The sequence below is a fragment of the Phyllostomus discolor genome, chromosome 3 (assembly GCF_004126475.2).
Source record: "Phyllostomus discolor isolate MPI-MPIP mPhyDis1 chromosome 3, mPhyDis1.pri.v3, whole genome shotgun sequence".
Lineage (NCBI taxonomy): Eukaryota > Metazoa > Chordata > Mammalia > Chiroptera > Phyllostomidae > Phyllostomus > Phyllostomus discolor.
Window position 1 is genome coordinate 123,606,534 of NC_040905.2, and position 10,194 is coordinate 123,616,727.

General features: G+C 42.1%; 1 pseudogene; it reads right to left on the reverse strand.

Moving 5' to 3' along the window:
* Positions 1–5,156: 5,156 nt before the first annotated feature.
* Positions 5,157–6,300, reverse strand: LOC114505046 (annotated as a pseudogene).
* Positions 6,301–10,194: the final 3,894 nt, after the last annotated feature.

Below are 10,194 nucleotides of genomic sequence, written 5' to 3' on the forward strand. Positions count from 1 at the left end.
AATTAAAGAGTTGTTTACATGTTTTGAAAAAAAGAAATGGAAACTATATATATTTCACTCCAGACGGAGGACTAACCAGAAACAACAAAGTATGAGTTACACCTGCAACTCTAATTTTAATTTCTATAAAGCAAAGACTGTGATGGCCAACTTAGCACCCAGGCTTATTTTCAATCCTTGCTCTACCACTTATTGTCTATTGTGCCTGGGTTTTCTCATTGATATGGGGACAACATGACCTCTCATATACCCCTGTTCTTAGGTCATTACAAAGATTAGTCCATGTTAAAAGCTCAGACAGTGGCTGACAACACTGTTGTCACTAGTTCCAACCTAGGTTCTCGTTACATCATCCAAGTTTCCTTCATTATAAACTTTACTGTTTAACATGGGTATCACTTTTGTTCTTAAATCAGACCTTATAGCTATTTGCAACAAAATGTTTATTGAACTTTCCTTTGACCAGCCCCACCCTGGGGCTATACAGTATGGGCTCACCTCAATGAGCACATACATTTATTATACCATACCTGTATAAACTAAACACTTTTTACATATACATTATTTATCCTAACATATCTAGCTCTTCCAATATTATATTATATAGGTTTTCCTTCTTATCAGTATGACCTACCAGGGCAGTCATGAGACTTCTGTAAGACAGTTCCCATTCTCCCAGGCTACAGGACCTCACCAGATTGCCTGTGCATCACCATCCATCTTCCCAGCTTGAGAATGAAATTCTGGATTCCTTCCCACTAGTTTTCTTTTTTCGCTAAAATTCCTTGAGCAGTGACACCACATACTTGCATTGCTAATGATCTCATCTTCATGACAACCCAAAAGATAGATACTATTATTAATCTCCATCTTCAAGCTAATGAACTAAAGCACAGAATGGTTAGGTAATGTGTCCAAGGTCACATAGCTGGTAATTAGTGGAGCCAGAATTCAAAGCCAGCTCGTCTGCTCCATCATCAATGTCCGTATACTTACCCTCCAGCTCTCCCTGCATCCTATCCATAAACACACCTTTATCTTTCAAAAGGCTCTCCTTCACCTTGCTAAACAAGATACACAGCATAACCCTTACATAGTAATGCTTAAGGAACCCCAATATGCATACTGTCTGAGTATACTGGCTTCTGCTGATGTTCTCACTGGTTGCAGTTTACATGGGTTTGTCTTGTGAACGTTTGGAGTGGTAGGGACCTTCTACTGAGAGTTCCTCTAATTCTAAACCCAATGCTCTGAATATTTTCTGTAACACTGAAGGAGAGAATGAATTCCCAACAAGGCTTGATGTGAAGCCTAGAGTGGAGGTCATCTGTTAGGAGGCTGCAGGTCCTGGTGTAACACACACTGGGAACACATATGGAGATGGCAGGCTGTGTGGCATGCCAAGGCTGACAAGGCCACAGAAGAAGAGGCAACAGGGTATTGCAGGCAGTACAGGAGCTCTGTTGGGAACTTCACTATTTACTAATTGCTAACTGGAGGCCATTCCTGTAATCAGCAGCAACTTCCATGACAAGCGACCACCAGAAGTGGGGTGTTTGCCAAGCATCATTGTCTGTCCTGCAGTTCCCTCACACAGGACACAGGCTCTCAGGCATCCAAATTAAAGTCACATTATTGTTTGCATGTGTTCTTGGTTCTGCCTGGGTGTTGCCTGACAGGGGCCCAGAGTGGCATCTTTAACAGATGACTCAAGCACTCAGTTTCAATCTATGCCAACTTCTATAGTGACAGTCAATTTTTCAAGTTTTGTCATCCTTCAGAGCCATTAAGTCAGCAGACACAGTTGTCTAGCACTGTGATGCAGCAACAGCTGCACAAGGTTTAGCAGACAATCCATAAAAGACATTTCTCTCTATTTTGCACCCACCCACCTCCCATGCCTATGGTTTCACACACACAAAGAAGAAATGGTATTGCCGCCCCCCCAAAATAAATGATAGATAGATGATAGATAGATAGACAGATAGATAAATTGTATGCCTTTGGTGCTCTGAATGTGGTACAAAGACTATACAAAGACACCCAGTTATTCTTAGGGTTTGAACTCAAAGGAGGCAGGCGATGTTTCAGTCTATGTGCCCTGGTGTCAAATTGCCTGGATCCAAGTTCCAACCCTGACTGTTCTAGGCACCAGAGTCTGTACAAGCTACTGAGCTCCTGTAGCCTCGGTTTCCTCATCTGTGACATTCATGGTATCAATGGTCCCTGCCTTTGTAAATTTTTGATTAAACGAGGTGATATATGGAGAGAGCCTGGTTTACAGCAGGAGCACCGTCAACCTTGATTGTTGCTAGGGAAAAGGAGATTAACAGGATGAAAATCATCAGCAAAAATCTAAATCCTCAGAAGGGAGGAAATGGAGGCAAGGGCAAGGGTCTGGGACAGAGTGAAGATGGCTTCCCCAAGCGTGCTGGGAAAACTTTGGTGTAATTTCTTACATGTTGGAAAAATAAAAATGAAAAGGGAGTGAGTTTCCTCCCTATTTTATATCAAGGCGAGATCAAACTCCTCACTGACAAGTGGAGTGAGCTCTCTAGAGAAAGATATTACCTAAACAAAAGTTATTTTTTTAATCTTTTTATAGGCAGTGAAGGTAAATTACTCTCTTTGAAATTAATTACAGCATCAGAACTGGCCCTGTTTCCAAGTCCCTCTCTGGCCTTATAAAAATGGAAGTCAGATTCTCCAGCAGGGCAGGAGAGAGAAGGTTCTGTTTAGCAGGGGCTGGTGAGCCCTTTCTCATGCAGCCTCCTTGAGCAAGAACCCCAGGTCTTCAGACCTCCATTTACAAAGCCTCAATGGGGAAATAATAATAATACATTCCTGTTCTTCCTAGATTTCTGAGTGTTGTGCAATATTAACTAATTAATTCTCCTAAGTCAGCAGAGGAAATTGCTTCCAAAGGTTTCTGAGCACTCATGAAATGTAAATGAAGTCTCTACCCCATCTTCCCTTCCAGGCTTAGAGCCTTCCAACTGCTATCTGTGCACCTGGAATAAATGCAGAATCTGCCTCCAAGACACTACATGGTCTGGCTGCTCCACACTAACTCTTCACAGGCTTGGCTCCCAGATCATTCCACTTTGAGGCTTGTGCACTTGCTGTTCCCTCTGCTTGGAATGCTCTTCCCCTAACTTTCTGCCTGACTCTCCCCACACTTCAGGTCTCATCTCAAATTTCATCTACTCAGAGTCCTACCTGACCACTCTCTCAAGCTCGCTTGACCTGTCTCTGTCTCTTATTTTCCATGTAAAATTTATCATTGAGTTCAAGTGCTTTCTGTGTGTGTTGTTCATTGCCATTTGAGCTAGAATATGAGCTGTAGGAGGACTTCTGTTTGCTGTTTTTAGCGCCTTTTGCCATGTGTGGCACATAATAGATAGTAACTTTTTTGATAAACAAAGAAATGAAGGTAAGAGGAACTCAATCCATTCACCCTCAGCCAACTGTGGAGTAATGATATGTTTTATGGATAGAATGCCCATCTCTAAGATGCTTAAAACTCTTATTGACATTATCCCAGTGCTAAGTCTGCTCCCAAACCTTCTTCCTTTGGGTTGAGGAGGCTCAGAATGTCCTCAAGAGGAAAAACTGCTGTCCCCCAAAACCACATGTGCTTCACAAGGTCCCCAGTACTCGGCCTGCTTTGAAGGTTGATGGTTTGTCTCCATTTGACAGCATCGGAATTGGGGGACATGAGGTCATGGGTTACTGGGCTTTAGGAGTCAGAGCCCTGGAGACCTCTGCCAACTCCCTTGATGATGAGGAACCAAGGTCAAGAGTGGAAAGGACCCACCAAAATATAAGTTCATAATGAGCCAAGTTGAGAGCCCGTGTGCTTCTTGTTTTATTGGATCAAGAGATTCACCAGAAAAGGAGACCAACTCTTTTGGTCAGATCGGCTACTGACCAACTACTATGTGCAATGCAGGTGAGGTGTTATTGTACCCATTTTATAAATGAATAAACCAAGGCTCAGAGAGTTGAAATTCATTTGTTCCAGATCAACAAATCATCATCAATATGTCAAGCTAAGAAACTATATTTAAATTCAAGTCTATCACACTTTAAATACCCTGTTATTTCAACTCTCTTCAGGAATAGGTTGATATTATAGTAAAGGTCACATGGGCCAACATTTCTCACAAAAGCTAACATAATTCTGACAATATCATTAAACCAAAATACAATTGCTTTATGTCAGACCCTGTGTTATATAACCTCAGTTAATCCTGACAACAGCACTAGGAGGTTGAGGTGGGTGAGCAAAGCTACCTGGATTTACATCACAGTGCTTAAAGCTAGGTGAGCTTAGGCAGGAATTGTCTTTCTATGCCTTACTTTCCTCATCACAAAATGGGGGTAACAATATTACCTACCTCACAAGGGCATTGTGAAATTAAACTAGTTATTACACATAAAGAAGTTAGAGTCATGTCTGGCACACAGTAAACATCCATAAACACTACCTGTTATTACTCATCATCCTTAAACAGGAATGAAACAGATGCTCTGAGGGTGCACACAAGTCTCTGTGTAGGTGACCTGCAAGAACATCAAACTCAGGATGTTGAAAAGAGTTTTTCTCTATCCCTCCTCCCCCTTCCTGCCTGGGTTCTGTACAGCTGCCCAAACTAGAAGCCCCTGATGTCCGTCCTCCTCTACCCTCTAATCTCTACATTCGAGTGGTCACCTAGACTTAGGAATGTTTTTTATTTTTGAAATGAACAAGGTTTTAGTATAACTCAGGTATGTAAAATACTGTACACTGTAGATGATCTAGAGAACTAGAGCTTCAAGTCTTGTTGTTGAAAAGCCATTGAGCTGATTGAAAAACCAAGTATGGAGAACAAAGCTACACCAAAGGCCATGGTAAGTCTGTGACATCTACAGCCCAAGTCCTTCAGGCAGAACAGCTGTCTCAGTGAATATCACACTGATCTGTTGCATGGACACAAGCAGTGTGTCCAGCCTGGAGGTGGGCTGTGGAACCGCATCTGGGTCACGTTGTCACTTGGATATTCTCGAACTGGAACAAACTGCATAAGACCAAGAACCAAAAAAAAACAACCCCACAAAACAAAACAAAAAAAAACCCCCACAAATGAACAAAAAGGACTAAGAACCTGCTAGCACAAACTAATAACTGTCCACGGCAGACAGTGTTTGGTCTAATGGTGGTGACTTCTGTAGCACTCTCATGCACTGTGGTCCCACCTACCCCTCCTGGATATCTCATAATTCAGTCACTTGAAATATTCTGGAAGATCAGCATATTCATCTCCATAGGGAACAAGGTAAATTCCTTTGTCCAGCAGGCTTTCCAAAAGTTTCTTGAACTCATCTGCATCTCCCTTCTGAGCCAGCATGAAATGTAAGTCAGATTTATGCTTGACAGACTCCAGAAAAAGGGCTTGGAAAGTGATGTCATCCATTCCAGCTACAACCCAGAAAAAGAAATGACTTGTTTTCATAAGTCTCTGAATCTCTCTCATAACTTGAATGTTCCTGAGCACATACTGATGCCCATCTGGATGAAAGGACATGCCACTACAGTTGGTATAGACCTCATGATACATAACATGCTCAGCTTTCACTTCTCTTGTGCCCACTCTAGGACATTTTCTTCATCAGTAAAGTCAATGGATTCAAATTATTTTCCCTGATCTGCTGCATAGAATTCCAGGAGAATGTTGAGACTTTTAGTCAATACCAGGGTTCCATTTTCCATCAGGTGGAGAACTGACTGAAGCAGCTCTTTTCCAGAGTCCTATCTTTGACACAAAGCCATGGAATTCTGCATATATACAGTCCTTGAATCTTACGGTTTCAACAGTGCTAATACAAGTAGAGAGTTTCTGAAAAAGGTCCTAGACAACATGAACAGGATTCTTGTCTTCATGGAGACATCTGCGAAAATGGTCATGGTCCACATGACTTAGAAGTTCAGAATCAATGGCAGCATCCAGTAAGGCCTGAATTACTTCCCTCCAGGATTTCAAGGCTGGAACCTGAGAAGTAACCATAGCACTAATGCCTGTTCCAATCACCAGCACAAGTTCTCTAGGCTTACTTGTTAAGTCTGGAAACAGCATCTTTTTCATGGGAGGTGTGTTATTACAGAAGACACCAAAAATGGCACCTGGATCTGTAAAAGCCATCAAGTTTCCAAATGCTGTCTTTGCTCTGACCCCTTCTCTCCATTTCTACTGCCTTTGCCTAAGTTCACATTCTCATCCTGGACTTTTTAGAATTCTGTGGTAATTTCAATGGCCCACCTTTCCTCACACAGCTGCTGCTGCAATCTCCCTCAATACCACAGCTGGTCTGTGGGTGGCCATGTCCTGTTTACCCACAAACAGTCGTTGCCCTTCTCCTGCACACTGTGCTTCTCAGTTCTTTGCCACCTGACTTCTGATCAGGTCTGGCCAATGGGAAGCATTGGTGGGGATGTAGGGCAGAAGGGGGAGAAATAAGGGAGGGTATTTCTCTCTGCCTTAGGCAGTGACTCTGGCAGCTCTGCCTCTCTTCTGGGGTTTGAGCTCAGCTGGACAGCTCCCACCATGGATCTACTTCCTACTGGACAGCCCCAGCTTCTGGACTCTGGTAACACCACTTCCTCCTCATGTTCCCCCAGCCCAAAGAGTGGTACTTGCTTCCTGATGTTGAGAACCTGTAAGCTGTTATACCATCCCTCAGTTGGTTTATCAGCTTTTCCTTTGTATTTTGCTGATTGGATACTGACCAACTGATATTTCCTATCAATCTCCTGCTTAAATAACTTTCTAGAATCTTTCCTCCATGCTAAAGTCCAAACACTCTGGAATGTCAATTCCTTCAAAATCCAGGACCAAGTTACATTTGCAAACCCATTTTCTTCTAAGCATACTAGCTTCCTACTTCCCTGAAATTTTTCTGTTTCCCAAAACAACATTCATTCCCAAATTAAGGCCTTTGACTGTGCTCCTTCATTCCCCTGAAATATTGTCTCTGCCAGAAATATTCTAGTCACATTTCCAGTCTTTTTTCTGCAGTTTATTCTCCACATGGTAGTCAGAGTGACCTTATTTATTTATACTGAGATACAATTGACATATAACACTGTATTAGCTTCATGTGTATGACATAATGATTTGATACATGTATATATTGTGAAATGATTACCACAAGTTTAGTTAACATCTGTCAACACACATAGTTCCAAATATTTTTTCTTGCAAAAAAACCTTTTAGGGTCTATTCTCTTAGCAACTTTCAAATATGCAATACAACATTATTATGCTATACATTAAATCCCTGGGACTTATTTATCTTATAATTGGAAGTTTATGCCTTTTGATTCCCTTCACCCATTTTACCCACACTCCCACTCCTCACCTCTGGCAACCACTAATCTCTGTTTCTATGGCTGTGTGTGTGTGTGTGTGTGTGTGTGTGTGTGTTAAAGATTCTACATATAAGTGAGATCATAGTTATTTCACCTAGCATAATGTTCTCAAGGTCCATCCATGTTGTCACAAATGATAGGATTTTCTTTTTTCTGATTGAATAGTATTCCACCGTGTATATATCACATTTTCTTTATCCATTCACCCATCAGGGAACACTTAGGTGATTTCCATGTCTTGGAAATAATGCTGCAACGAACATGGGGTACATATATCTTTTCAGGATAGTGATTTCATTTTCTGTGGATTAATACTCAGAATTGGAGTTGCTGAATCATTTGATATTCCTATTTTTAATTTCTTACTTCCATTCTATGTTCTACAGTGTGACCCTTTTAAAATCAGATCATGTCACACACCTTCTTAAGACCCTGCAACACTTGCAAATAAGATCCAATCTCCTTGCCATGACTTACAGGACATTGTATGATCTGACTTCCTCTCCTGCCACCTTTCCTCCTGCTCAGGCTGCTGCAGCCACACTGGCTCCCTGCTGTTTCTCAAGCAAACCAGACTTTATTCCTCCTCAAGGCCACTGCACCTCCCATCTCTTCTGCTTGGGGGCTCTTCCCCAAGATCTTCTCCAAGAAGAAGGGTCCTTTCTTCTTGCTATTCAGGTATCAGCTCAAACATCCCCTCCTCAAAGCAGCCTTCCCCTGACTACTCAGGCCAATGCTGCCACTACCAACATCACTTATTTGCTAATGAACACTTTCAGATCTAGTTCAACATCAACTCAGTGGTTCCTTTCTCAAAGTTTTCACAGAAGAGCATACATTTGTCATCATTGTCATCATCACTATCACTATTATCATCATCATTGATAAGATATATTGAGCATTGTACTTACTATGCATGAGATACTTTCTAAGAGCTTTACATGCACTATTTAATTAAATTGTCACAACAACTCTGTGGCCTGTATGGTTATTCACTTCACAGAAGGGGAAACTGAGGCACAGATGAAGTGTTCATGGCCACTCAGTTGTTGATGGGCAAATCCACAGAACTGTGAGCACCCCAAAGGTAAAAATATGACTTAACTTATTACTTGCCCAGGATTATGGTGAGCACTAGTAGTGGACCTTGTGCCAAGTACATAGTACACAGCAGGCTCTCTATCTTGGTTTGTGTTGTTGTTATCATTTGAAGTGCACAAATGAAAAACTGAAAGAGTGAAGAAATGGTTCTGTGGGTTCCAGCTGCCAGCAGCTGTGCTACCTCCCAGTTTTCTAAGTCAGAAATATTTAAAAGAAAAAAAGACAGTTATCTTTAGAGTTGGTAAAGAAAAATCCCACCAGAAAGAAATTGGATTTTGAAATGAAAGAGAAGGGTCTCTCTGTACTAGGAAGGGTTTATGCTTTCATTATTGGTATTTGAACAAAGGTTATTAAAACCACAGGAAAGGCTAACATAGATCTATAGCTATGGATTCTTTTTTGTTTTTACTTTTTACTGAGCCTGAGCTCAACAGATTGATGTTTCTTATGACCAGAAGTGTATGGTGTGGGGGAAATCTTTTATTTACAGTTATCTGGTATTTGAAATAGGTTGTGTGATTTACAAGGTAGTTGTTTAAGGAAAAGTCCATGGACCCTGGAGAGCTGATCAAATGTGTATAGTTGGGGTCCCAGAAACTAATGGGGATTAGGTGGGAGAATGTGACATCCTGTAGGGAAAGCCCTATTTCTGGGCTGGAGATGCAGGGCAGAAGACAAGGAACCTGCAGGCCCCCACCAGTAGAAACAGGAAACCTCCATATAGCCACCAGCCATTCCCCTGGGCCTCACATCTTGCCCATCTCTATCTTGAACCTGTATGGTTTTTTGAGAGAAGGACAAAGGGCTTTGGTGTTTTATTTTCTGGACTTCAAATAAACAGTGTTAAGTGCCAGCTTGTTGATATAGTGGAATGAAGTGCCCACTCATGGAGCTTCATTTGGGGGATAGATGCAAACAGTAGGCAGTGACAACTGCTATAAAGAACAAGAGTAATGGGAAAGGGTGGCAGGGAGTAAGGGAGCCTCATTCCTGAGCAGCTCCCTGAACACATTCTGAGGGAGGACCATTCCAGGGTGAGGACCTGGCAAGGTCTCTGTGGTCACAGGGGGGTAAGCAAGACATAGAGGCAAGACAGAGAAGCAGGAGCACAGGGCCTGGCTTATAGGCATGTGAAGTTATAATCAATAAAAAAAGCAAGCTCAAGTGCCAGCTACTTAGACTTTCTGTTCACATGTAGACCAGTCTCAGGCACAGGTGCATGGGGACAACGGGAGGGACAGCAGTCAACAGTGGGTGCAGGCAGGAGCCTATACATTGTTAAGGCAGTCATGTCCACTAGTGAGCTAGAGACTTCTCTGAAATTAGTAGGGTAAAACAGAGAGTGTGTCAGGGACTATTACTAGTTTATCAAATAGGAGGATGCCCAGACAGGAAGGACTGCAGGATGTCCCCTGGCAGTCCAACATTTCTTTGAGGATCCTACTCTGAAATACATCATCTTCCTCATCACAGCTTCTGCACGACTCAGTGCTCTGGAATCTCAGGGTGAGTCTGTATTTCTAATATGGACAGTTCAGTACGTACCTGGATCTCCGTGGGAGATAGACACTTGCTTTCACGCAATGCCGAGTCCACTCACTGTGTGCCAGTAAAATGGCACACAGGAAAAGAACATGTTCAAGAATCTGGTGTTTGCACTAAGAACACATTATAAATAGCATTTT